We start from the raw sequence: 14,820 nt of genomic DNA, 5'->3' as shown, positions 1-14,820 counted from the left end.
GCAAAACCATTCTCTCTCACACACACACACAGCATTGCAAAACCATTCTCACACACACACCATGGTAAAACCATTCTCACAAATACACACACACAGAATCGCAAAACCATTCTCACAAATACACACACAGCATCACGAAACCAATCTCACAAGTACACAGACAGCATCGCAAAACCAATCTCACAAACACACACAGCATCGCAAAACCATTCTCTCTCTCTCTCACACACACACACACACACACACACACACAGCATCGCAAAACCATTGTCACATACACACACACAGCATCGCAAAACCATTGTCACACACACATACACACACAGCATCGCAAAACCATTGTCACACACACACACACACACACACACAGCATCGCAAAACCATTCTCTCTCTCACACACACACAGCATCGCAAAACCATTCTCTCTCACACACACACACAGCATCGCAAAACCATTCTCACACACACAGCATCGCAAAACCATTCTCTCAAATACACACACAGCATCGCAAAACCATTCTCACAAATACATATCCACACAGCGTTGCAAAACCATTCTCACACACACACCATGGTAAAACCATTCTCACAAATACACACACAGAATCGCAAAACCATTCTCAGAAATACACACACAGCATCACGAAACCAATCTCACAAGTACACAGACAGCATCGCAAAACCAATCTCACAAACACACACAGCATCGCAAAACCATTCTCACACATGCATACACAGCATCGCAAAACCATTCTCACAAATATACACACAGCATCGCAAAAACCATTTTCACAAATACACACAGCATTGCAAAGCCACTCTCACAAACAGACACACAGCATCGCAAAACCATTCTCTCACACACACACACACAGCATCGCAAAACCATTCTCTCACACACACACACAGCATCGCAAAACCATTCTCTCTCTCTCACACACACACACAGCATCGCAAAACCATTCTCTCTCACACACACACACAGCATCGCAAAACCATTCTCACACACACACCATGGTAAAACCATTCTCTCAAATACACACACAGCATCGCAAAACCATTCTCACAAATACATATCCACACAGCGTTGCAAAACCATTCTCACACACACACCATGGTAAAACCATTCTCACAAATACACACACAGCATCCCAAAACCACTCTCACAAACACACACACACAGCATCGCAAAACCATTCTCACAAATACATACAGCATCACAAAACCATTCTCACAAATACACAGACAGCATCGCAAAACCATTCCCACACACGCATACACAGCATCGCAAAACCATTCTCACAAACAGCATCGCAAAACCATTCTCACTAATACACACACAGCATCGCAAAAACCATTTTCATAAATACACACAGCACCGCAAATCCATTCTCGCAAACACACACACAGCATTGCAAAGCCATTCTCACAAATACACAGGCACAGACAGAGCATCGCCAAACCATTCTCCCTCACTCTCACACACACACACACACACACACAGCATCGCAAAACCATTCTCTCTCTCTCTCACACACACACACAATCGCAAAACCACTCTCACAAACACACACACACAGCATCCCAAAACCATTCTCACAAACACACACACACCATCGCAAAAACATTCTCACAAACACACACACACCATCGCAAAACTATTCTCACAAATACACACACAGCATCGTAAAACTATTCTCACAAATATACACACAGCATCGCAAAAACCATTTTCACAAATACACACAGCACCGCAAAACCATTCTCACAAACAGACACACAGCATCGCAAAACCATTCTCACAAGCAGACTCGCAGCATCGCAAAACCATTCCCACACACGCATACACAGCATCGCAAAACCATTCTCACAAACAGCATTGCAAAGCCATTCTCACAAATATACTCACAGCATCACAAAACCATTCTCACAAATACACAGCATCGCAAAACCATTCTCACAAACACACAACGTCGCAAAACCATTCTCACAAACACACAGCGTCGCAAAACCATTCCCTCACCCACACACACATACACAGCATCACAAAACCATTCTCACACACACACAGCATCACAAAACCACTCTCACAAACACACACACAGCATCACAAAACCATTCTCACAAATATACTCACACCATCGCAAAACCATTCTCACAAATATACACACAGCATCGCAAAACCATTCTATCACACACGCACACACACACATACACAGCATCACAAAACCATTCTCACAAATACACAGACAGCATCAAAACCATTCTCATACACACACTGCATCGCAAAACCATTCTCACAAATACACACACAGCATCACACAACCATTCTCACAAATACACACACAGCATCACACAACCATTCTCACAAATACACACACAGCATCGCAAAACCATTCCCACACACGCATACACAGCATCGCAAAACCATTCTCACACACAGCATCGCAAAACCATTCTCACAAATACACACACAGCATCGCAAAAACCATTTTCATAAATACACACAGCATTGCAAAGCCATTCTCACAAACAGACACACAGCATCGCAAAACCATTCACACACACACACACACACACACACACACACACACACACACACACACACACACACACACACAATCGCAAAACCATTCTCAAAAATATACACACAGCATCGCAAAACCATTCTCACAAATACACAGGCACAGAGACAGAGCATCGCCAAACCATTCTCCCTCACTCTCACAAACACACACACACAGCATCCCAAAACCATTCTCACAAACACACACACACCATCGCAAAACCATTCTCACAAACACACACACACCATCGCAAAACTATTCTCACAAATACACACACAGCATCGCAAAAACCATTTTCACAAATACACACAGCACCGCAAAACCATTCTCACAAACACACACAGCATTGCAAAGCCATTCTCACAAACAGACACACAGCATCGCAAAACCATTCTCACAAATACACAGACAGCATCAAAACCATTCTCATACACACACCGCAATGCAAAACCATTCTCACACATACGCACAGCAAAACCATTCCCTCTCACACACACATACACAGCATCGCAAAACCATTCTCTCAAAAACACACACAGCATCACAAAACCATTCTCACAAATACACACACACAGCATCGCAAAACCATTCTCACACACGCACACACACACAGCATCACAAAACCATTCTCTCTCTCACACACACACATCACAAAACCATTCTCACACATACGCACAGCATCACAAAACCATTCTCACACATACGCACAGCATCACAAAACCATTCTCACAAATACAGACAGCATCACAAAACCATTCTATCTCACACACACACACACACACACACAGCATCGCAAAACCATTCTCTCTCTCTCACACACACACACAATCGCAAAACCACTCTCACAAACACACACACAGCATCACAAAACTATTCTCACAAATACACACACTCACACCATCGCAAAACCATTCTCACAAATATACTCACAGCATCGCAAAACCATTCTCACAAACACACAGCATCACAAAACCATTCTCTCAAATACACCCACAGCATCGCAAAACCATTCTATCACACACACTTACACAGCATCACAAAACCATTCCCACGAATACACACACTGCATCGCAAAACCATTCTCACAAATACACACACAGCATCACAAAACCATTCTCTCACACACACACACAGCATCGCAAAACCATTCCCACACACGCATACACAGCATCGCAAAACCATTCTCACAAATACACACACAGCATCGCAAAACCATTCTCACACGCGCACACACAAACACACACACAGCATCACAAAACCATTCTCTCACACACATAGCATCACAAAACCATTCTCACAAATACACAGACAGCATCAAAACCATTCTCATACACACACCGCAATGCAAAACCATTTTCACACATATGCACAGCATCACAAAACCATTCTCACAAACACACACAGCATTGCAAAACCATTTTCTCTCACACACACACACACACAGCATCGCAAAACCATTCTCTCACACACACACACACACACACACAGCATCGCAAAACCACTCTCACAAATGCATACAGCATTGCAAAACCATTCTCACAAATACACACACAGTATCGCAAAACCATTCTCATACACAGACACACAACATCACAAATCCATTCTCTCACACACATACACACAGCATCGCAAAACCACACACACACACACTCCCACACACACACAGAACCACTGTATTTCATGCACTCACTCAGATGCATAGACTCCCTCACATTCTCCAAAACTGACACAAACAGCATCTCATACACAGTCTCTCAGATAGATAGACTCCCTCACACACTCTTCAAAACACACACATACCATCTCATACACACTCTGCTATGCATACACTCCCAATCATTGTCTCAAACACAAACACACAGCATCTTATACAGACTCCCTGACATTTTCTCAAACACACACACAGCATATCATGCACACCCTCTCAGATGCATGTACACCCTCACAGTCTCTCAAACATACACACACAGAATCTCATGCACATTCTCACAAACACACAGAACCACTGTATTTCACACACTCATTCAGATGGATAGACTCTCTCACACTCTCAAACACTCACACAGTCATTTATACAGAGCATCTCATACACAGTCTCTCAGATGGATAGACTCCCTCGCACACTCTTAAAAACACACACATAGCATCTCATACACTTCCCTGTGATGCATGTACCACCACACACACTCAATCTCTTTCACGCACACAGCATCTCATACACACACTCTTGAGATAGACTCTCTCTTACCCTCTCTCACACACATACAAAAGTAGCATCTTATGTATATCTCTGAGATACATGTACTCCCTCACACTCTCTCAAACACACGCACACCATCCCGTACACATTCTCAGACTCCCTCACACTGTCTCAGAAAAACACACACACATTCTCACAAACACAGACATACAGCATCTCATACACACTCCCACAGACACCCAGAGCTGCTGTATTTCATACACTCTCTCTCAGATGCATAGACTCCCTCTCATTCTCTGAAACTCACACAAACAGCATCTCATACAGTCTCTCAGATGCTAAGACTCCCTCACACTCTCAAACACACATTTTGACAGACCATCTCATAGTCAATTTCTCAAATTGATAGACTCCCTCACACACTCTTAAAAACACACACATTGCATCTCATACACACTCTCTGAGATGGATAGACTCCCTCACACTCTGGCAAAAGTAAGGATTCCTGATCAAGGGCTCCTGCCCAAAACGTCTATTTTCCTGCTCCTCAGATGCTGCCTGACTTGCTGTGTTTTTCTAGTACCACTCTAATGTTGACTCTCTCTCTCTCTCTCTCTCTCTCTCACACACACCATCTTATACACCCTTTCTGAGATAGATAGACTCCATCACACTCTCTCAAATACACACACACACATCATCTCATACACATTCTCTCAGATGCATAGACTCCCTCACTCTAAAACACACACACACACACACAAAGCATCTCATACACTGTCTCTCAAATACATAGCATTCCTCACACTGTCTCAAACACATACACAGCCTCCGATACATGTACTCCCTCAGTGTCTCGCAAATATACACACATAGCCTCTCATACATACACTCTCAGCTGCATGTACGGCCTCGCTCTCTCTCAAAACCACACACACAGTGTCTCATACACACACTCTGAGATGCATGTACTACCTCACAATTTCAAACACATTCAGCATCACATAGACACTCTTAGATGCATAGACTTCCTCACACTCAAATACGCACACAGACAGGATCTCACATACTCTCTCAAACACATACACACACAGCATCTCACAGACACTCTCTCAGATATATAGACTCCCTCATACTGTCTCAAACACACACACAGCATCTCATTATACCATAGAACATTGCAGCGCAGTACAGACCCTTCGGCCCTCGATGTTGCACTGGCCTGTGAAACCAATTTGAAGCCCATCTAACCTACACTATTTCATTCTCATCCATATGCCTATCCAATGATCATTATAATGCCCTTAAACTTGGCGAGTCTACGACTGTGGCAGACAGTGCGTTCCACACGCTAATACTCTCAGAGTAAAGACACTACCTCTGACATCTGTCACCCCTCAACTTAAAGCGATGTTCCCTTGTCCTAGCCATCACCATCTGAGGAAAAAGGCTCTCCCTGTCCACCCTATCTAACCCTCTGATTAACTTTATATGTCTCAATTAAGTCAGCTCTCAACCTTCTCTCTAACGAAAACAGTCCCAAGTCCCTCAGCCTTTCCTCGTGAGACCTTCCCTCCATACCAAAGCAACTTCCGAGTAAATCTCCTCTGAACCCTTTCCAAAGCTTCCACATCCTTCCTATAATGCGGTGACCAGAACTGTATGCAATACTCCCAAGTATTTTGTACAGCTGCAGCATGACTTAATGGTTCCGGACTCAATTCCTCTACCAATAAAAGCTAACACACTGTATGCCTTCTTAACAACCCTGTCAACCTGAGTGGCAACTTTCAAGGATCTATGTACCTGGACAAGGAGATCGTGCTCATCTACACGACCAAGAATCTTCCCATTAGCCCAGTACTGTTTACTCCTTTCCAAAGTGAATCACCTCACACTTTTCCACATTAAACTCTTATTTGCCACCTCTCAACCCAGCTCTGTAGCATCTCTATGACCCACTGTAACCTATAACCTCCTTTGTCACTATCCACAACTCTACTAACCTTAGTACCATCTGCAAACTTACTAACTCATCCTTCTCTGTCCTCAAGGTGGTAAAAACAATGACTGCAGATGCTGGAAACCAGATTCTGGATTAGTGGTGCTGGAAGAGCACAGCAGTTCAGGCAGCATCCAAGGAGCAGCGAAATCGACGTTTCGGGCAAAAGCCCTTCATCAGGAATAAAGGCAGAGAGCCTGAAGCGTGGAGAGATAAGCTAGAGGAGGGTGGGGGTGGGGAGAAAGTAGCATAGAGTACAATAGGTGAGTGGGGGAGGGGATGAAGGTGATAGGTCAGGGAGGAGAGGGTGGAGTGGATAGGTGGAAAAGGAGATAGGCAGGTCGGACAAGTCATGGGGACGGTGCTGAGCTGGAAGTTTGGAACTCGGGTGAGGTGGGGGAAGGGGAAATGAGGAAACTATTGAAGTCCACACTGATGTTCTGGGGTTGAAGTGTTCCGAGGCGGAAGATGAGGCGTTCTTCCTCCAGGCGTCTGGTGGTGAGGGAGCGGCGGTGAAGGAGGCCCAGGACCTCCATGACCTCGGCAGAGTGGGAGGGGGAGTTGAAATGTTGGGCCACGGGACGGTGTGGTTGATTGGTGCGGGTGTCCCGGAGATGTTCCCTAAAGCGCTCTGCTAGGAGGCGCCCAGTCTCCCCAATGTAGAGGAGACTGCATCGGGAGCAACGGATAGAATAAATGATATTAGAGGATGTGCAGGTAAAATTTTGGATGTGGAAGGTTCCTTTAGGGCCTTGGATAGAGGTGAGGGAGGAGGTGTGGGCACAGGTTTTACAGTTCCTGCAGTGGCAGGGGAAGGTGCCAGGATGGGAGGGTGGGTTGGAGGGCGGGGGGGAGCGTGGACCTGACCAGGTAGTCAAGGAGGGAATGGTGTTTGCGGAAGGTGGAAAGGAGTGGGGAGGGAAACATATCCCTGGTGGTGGGGTCTTTTTGGAGGTGGCGGAAATGTCGGCGGATGACTTGGTTTATCCTTTTCCACGGATCCACTCCACCCTCTCCTCCCTGACCTATCACCTTCACCCCCTCCCCCACTCACCTATTGTACTCTATGCTACTCTCTCCCCACCCCCACCCTCCTCTAGCTTATCTCTCCACGCTTCAGGCTCTCTGCCTTTATTTCTCTGTCCTCATCCAGGTCATTTATAAAAATGACAAACAGCAGTGGACCCAAAGCAGATCACTGCAGTACACCACTGGTAACTGAACTCCAGGATCAACATTTCTCGTCAACCACCACCCTCTGTCTTCTTTCAGCTAGCTAATTTCTGAACCAAACTGCTAAATCACCCTCAACTCATGCCTCCGTATTTTGTGCAATATCCTACCGTGAGGAACCTTAACAAATGCCTTACTGAAATCCCTATACACCACATCAACCACTTTACCCTCATCCACCTGTTTAGTCTCCTTCTCAAAGAACTTAATAAGGTTTGTGACGCACGACCTACCCTTCACAAAACCATGTTGACTATCCGTAACTAACTTATTCTTTTCTAGATGATTATAAATCCTATCCCTTATAACCTTTTCCAACACTTTACCCACAACCGAAGTAAGGCTCACTGGTCTATAATTGCCAGGGTTGTCTCTACTCCCCTTCTTGAACAGGGGAACAACCTTTGCTATCCTCCAGTCTTCTGGCACGATTCCTGTCGACAATGACGACATAAAGGTCAAATCCAAAGTCTCAGCAATCTCTTCCTTTGCTTCCCAGAGAATCCTAGGATAAATCCCATCTGGCCCAGGGGAAGTATCTATTTTTACACTTTCTAGAATTGCTAACACCTTCTTGTGAACCTCAAACCCATCTACTGTAGCAGCCTGTATCTCAGTATTTTCCTTGACAACATTGTCTTTTTCTAGTGTGAATACCAACGAAATGTATTCTTTGATCCTGTCCACCAATGACTTATCTTGTACACCGCCCCCCCCCCCCCACCACCCCACCCCCCAGCTCTTCTTAGCTCACTCTCTTTAGGTCTTTCCTGGTTAACTTGTAACTCACAAGCGCCCGAACCTAGCCTTTACATCTCATTCTAACATAAGCCTTCTTCTTCCTCGTGCCTAGAGATTCAACTTGCTTAGAAAACCGCGGCTCCTACACTCGACAATTTCTTCCCTATCTGACAGGTACATACTTAGCAAGGACACACAGCTGCTGTCCCTTGAATTAGCTCCACATTTCAGTTGCACCCATCCTCTGCAGTTTCCTTCCCCTATGCATCCTGAGTCTTGCCAAATCGCATTGTAATTGCCTTTCCCTCAGCGATAACACTTGCCCTGCAGTATATACTGATCCCTTTCCATCGCTAAAGTAAACATAACCGAATTGTGGTCACTGTCATCAAAGTGCTCACCTCCCTCCAAATCGAACACCTGGCCTGGTTCATTACCCAGTACCGAATCCAATGTGGCCTCACCCCTTGTTGGCCTGTCTACATTAGGAAACCGTGCTGCACACTTTGGACAAAAACTGACCCATCTAAAGTACTTCAACTATAGTATTCCCAGTCAATATTTGGAAAGTTAAAGTCCTCCATAACAACTACCCTGTCACTCTCGCTCCTCCCGAGGATCAGCTTTGCAATCTTATCCTCTACACCTCCGGAACTATTCGGAAGCCTACTGAAAACTCCCAACAGAGTTTCCTGTTTCTCACCTCAGTAGCTGAGTCCTCAAACGTCCTTTCCACCACTGTAATGCTGTCGTTGACTAACAATGCAACACCTTCCCCCTCTTTTAACATCTCTGTTCCCACTGAAACATCTAAATCCTGGAACCTGCAACAACCCTGCTCTATCCATCTTTCTGAAATAGCCACAACATCAAAGTCCCAGGTACCAACCCACGCTGCAAGTTCACTCACCTTATTCCGGACACTCTTGGCATTGAAGTAGACGCACTTCAAACCAACTTCTTGTGAACCTGAAACCTTCATTCTGACCTCACTACTTTTCATCCTCCTGTGTACCCGACCTACAAGTTGGGTTCCCATCCCCCTTACAAATTAATTTAAACCCACCTGAAATTCCTCCCCCAAGATCTTGGTGCTCCTCTGGTTCAGGTGAAGCCCATCCTGTTTGTAGAGGACCCATCTACACTAGAAAGAGCCCCAATTATCCAGGAATCCAAAACCCTCCCTCATACACCATCCCTCTAGCCGCGTTTTTAACTCCTCTCTCTGTCCCAATTCCCTCACCTCACTAGCATGCGGCATGGGCAACAAAACAGAGATAACAACAACTGTTTGTTCCACTCAAGCTCTCTGAATTTCTGCCTTAAATCCCCATCTATCTCCCTACCTATGGCATTGGGGCCTACGTGGACTACAATTTGGGGATGCTCCTCCTCCCCCTCAAGAATCCCGAAAACACGATCAGAGACATCATGAATCCTGGCACCTGGGAGGCAACACACCAACCGTGAGTCTCTCTCGTTCCCACAGAACCTCATATCTGTTCCCCCTAACTATGGAGTCCCAATAACTAATGCTCTGCTCCTCTTCCCCCTTCCCCTCTGAGCAACAGGGACAGACTCTGTGCCAGAGACCTGTGCCCCATTGCTTACCCCTGGTAAGTTGTCCCTGCCAACAGTATCCAAAACGCTATACTGCCCAATTATAAAGTCTCACTTACCCAGCAGTCACTCAGTGTGCACTTCGCCTGTAAACGAGGTAAGCTTTTATATATTTTAATTATTCCTTCCCGTCGGGTCTCTGGTCCTAGCTGTTGCTCCTCCCACACCAACTGCAACTGACAAAATGAAGAACGTTGAACTCCCGAGGTAAATTTTAATATATTTTAAATTTACCTTCCCGTCAGGCCACATTTGCTCAGACTCATAGAATCCCTCACACTTTCAAATGCACACACACACAGGGTTTCAGACACACATTCTCAGATGTGCAGATGCCCTCACAATGTCTCAGACACACAGACACAGCATCAGATGCACATACACCTCAGTCTCTCTCAAACACACACACAGCATCTCATATACACTCTCAGATGCAAGTACTCCCTCAGTCTCTCTCAGTCTTTCTGAGATGCATGTACTATCTCACAATCTCAAACACACAATCATTCAGCATTTCATAGACAATCTCTTCGATGCATAGACTTCCTCACACTCAAACACGCACACACAGATAGGATCTCATTCTCTCAAACACACAGCATCTCATACACACTTTCTCTGATGCATACACTCTCTCACACTGTCTGAGACACACACACAGCATCCGATGCATGTACCCTCTTGGTTTCTCTCAAACACACGGACACACACTCTCTGAGATACATGTACTCCCTCACACTGTCTGAGACACACTGTCACAGCATCAGATGCATGTACCCTCTTGGCTTCTCTCAAACACACGGACACACACTCTCTGAGATACATGTACTCCCTCACACTCTCTGAAACACACACACAGTATCTCATATACATTTTTCTCAGATGCATGTACACCTTCACACTTGCTCAAAACACACGTGTACACACACACAAACAGCATCTCACACATTCTCACAAAACGACAGTATTTCATAAACTCTCTCTGATGCATAGACTCCCTCAATCACACACACAGGATGTCATTTACACTCTTTCAGGTGCACGTACTCCTTCCGTTTCTCTCAAACACACACACCTAGCATCACGTACACACTCATGAGCTGGATGTACTCCCTCACAATCTCAAACACACATACATTCAGCATCTCATAGACACTCTCTTAGATGCATAGACTCCCTCACACTCTCACAGACACGATCTCATGCATTCTCTCAAGCACATACACACACACACAGCATCTCATTCACATTCTCTCAGATACGTAAACTCCATCACACTCTCTGAAGCACACACAGCATCATTTACACACTCCCTCACACTCTCAAACATACACACACGCACACATTTACACAGAGCATCTCATACACAGTCTCTTAGATTCCCAGATGGATGAACTCCCTCACATTCTCTTAAAAACACACACATAGCATCTCAAACACACACTCTACGATGAATGTACTGCCACACACTCTCAATCTCTTACATACAAAGCAACCTATACACACTCTCACAGATGAATACACTTCCACACAGTGTCTCAGACACAGTCTCTCAGATGCATAGATTCCCTCACACACTCAAACACAAACACACACAGCATCTCATACACACTCTCTGATATTTAATCTCCCTCACACTGTCTGAAACACACACGCAGTGTCTCATACAGTCTCTGAGATGCATGTAATCCCTCTGACTCTCCTAAATGCGTGCGTGCACATAAACACATCCTCACACAGCATCTCATACACTCTCAGATGCATAGACTCCCTCATGCTCTCTGAAACTCACACAAACAGCAATTCATACACAGAGTCTAGATGCGCAGCAGGTCAGGCAGCATCTGAGGAGCAGGAAAATCGACGTTTCGGGCAAAAGCCCTTCATCAGGAATAGGGCAGGGTGCCTGCAGAGTGGAGAGATAAATGAGAGGGGGGTGGGAGTTGGGAGAAAGTAGCATACAGTACAATAAGTGAATGGGGGTGGGGATGGAGGTGTTAGGTCAGAGAGGAGGGTGGGGGAAGGTAGCAAAGAGTACACAGCCTTTCAGATGCATAGATTCCCTCACACTTTTGCAAACACATACACAGCATTTCATACAGACTCTTTCAGATACATAGACTCCCTCATACTGTCTAAAACACACAAACAGCATCAGATGCTTGTACTCACTCGGTCTCTCTCAAACACACACAGCATCTCATACACACTCACTCTCAGATGCATAGACTCCCTCACATTCTCTGAAACTCACACACAGCACCTCATACCCAGTTTCTCAGATGCATAGACTCCCTCAAACACACATCCCCAAGCATCGTATAGACAGACACTCTCCCAAACACACACATTCTCAGATGCATAGATTCCCTCACATTCTCTCAAACACACACATACAGCGTCTCATACACACACTCTCAGATGCACAGACCCCCTCATAGTCTCTTTAGTACACAAATACACAGCATCTCAGTTGTTCTGATTCATAGACACCCTCACACTTTCTGAAATACAACACATACACACACAGCATCTCAGACACATGTACTCCCTCACACTGTCTTAAACACACACACACAGCATCTCACACACACTCTGACGCATATATTCCTTCACACTCACAAAAACACACACAGAGCATCTCATATATGCTCTCTCAGATACATGTACTCCCTCGTTTTCTCTAAAACACACACACAGAGCACTCAAACACTCTCTCAGATGCATAGACTTCCTCACATGCTCTCAGACAAACACTGCATCTCATACACACAGTCTCAGATGCACAGAATCCATCACACTCGCACAGACATTTCCTCTCTCTTACACATGTACATAAATATAAATCTGTGGGTGAATTTGCTTTTGTGGATTTGTTTTTGCAGATATATTGTATTTTGTTCAAAAAGCACACAACTTGTCGACAGTCAGTCATTGTGGGATTTTTATAAACTCTTCCTTTGGAAACAAAAGACACAGACACACTTCAAACAAGCATTCACACCTAAAATGGATTGTCTAACCGGAATCAGATTGTCCAATGGGCTGAGGAGTAGCAGATGGAGTTTAATTTAGATAAATGTGATGTGCTGCATTTTGGAAGGCAACTCAGAGCAGGACTTGTACACTTCATGGTAAGGTGTTGGGAAGTGTTGCTGAACAAAGAGACCTCGGAGTGCAGGTTCATAGCTCCTTGAAAGTGGAGTCACAGGTAGATAGGATAGTGAAGAAGGCGTTTGGTATGCTTGCCTTCATTGGTCAGAACATTCAGTGTAGGAGTTGAGGGGTCATGTTGTGGCTGTACAGGACATTGGTTAGGCCACGTTTGGAATATTTTGTGTGCAATTCTGGCCTCCCTCTTATCGGAAGGATGCTGTGAAACTTGAAAGGGTTCAGAAAAGATTTCGAAGGATGTTGCCAGGGTGGAGGCTTTGAGCTATAGGGAGAAGCTGAATAGGCTGGGGCTATTTTCCCTCGAGTGCAGGAGGCAGAGGAGCGACCTTATGGATGTTTATAAAATCATGAGGGTGATAGATAGGATAAACAGACAAGGTCTTTTCCCTGAAGAGGAGGAGTCCAGAACAAGAGGGCATAGGTCTGGCGTGAGAGGGGAAAGATAGTAAGAGACCTAACGGGCAACTTTTTCATGCGGTGTGTATATGGAATGAGCTGCCAGATGAAGTGATGGAGGCTAGTGCAATTGTAAAATTTAAAAGGCATCTGGATGGGTATATGAATAGGAAGGATTTGGAGGGATATGGGCCGGGTGCTGGCAATTGGAACTAGGTTAGGTTGGGATATCTGATTGGCATGGACAAGTTGGACGGACAGGTCTGTTTCCGTGCTGTACATCTTGGTGACTCTTGACTCTCTCAGTTACACCTGAAGAAGGAGCAGCGCTCCAAATACTAGTGCTTTCAAATAAACCTGTTGGATTATAACTTAGTGTTGTGTGCTTTTTGACCTTGTCCAACACAGGCACCTCCCTATCATGGTTATTGAGCTATCAATCTGCTGGTTTGTATGTAAACCTCAAAAGGAAACTGCTGACAGACTTGGACCCGTTCTGAGGAAAGGTCACTGAACCCGAAAACGTAACCCTGATTTCTCTCCTCAGATGCTGCCAGACCTGCTGTGCTTTGCCAGCACTTTGTTTTTTTGAAAATAATGTCTGCTTTTGTTTCTGATTTCCTACATCCATCATTTATTTTTGGTGTTTCTTTGGTTTGAATGAGACTTGAGGGCAGGAGCACGCTCTCCACTTGTTCCAAGTTATTTCCAGGGAAAGAATTATCCAGCACTTTGTTGGAATTCGAAACTATGACTTAATTGGTTTTAGAGCTCTGGAAGTCTAGGAAAATGTTCCATCAAAACGGGACAAACAAATACTAAAGAATTGCAAATGCTGGAAATGAGAAACAGATGATCCCTGGAATGACAGGTCTAGCATATGAGGA

Source organism: Chiloscyllium punctatum, chromosome 36 (assembly GCF_047496795.1).
Source record: "Chiloscyllium punctatum isolate Juve2018m chromosome 36, sChiPun1.3, whole genome shotgun sequence".
NCBI classification, from domain to species: Eukaryota; Metazoa; Chordata; class Chondrichthyes; order Orectolobiformes; family Hemiscylliidae; genus Chiloscyllium; species Chiloscyllium punctatum.
The sequence above is the reverse complement of the archived record's forward strand: the minus strand, read 5'-3'. Positions refer to the sequence as shown.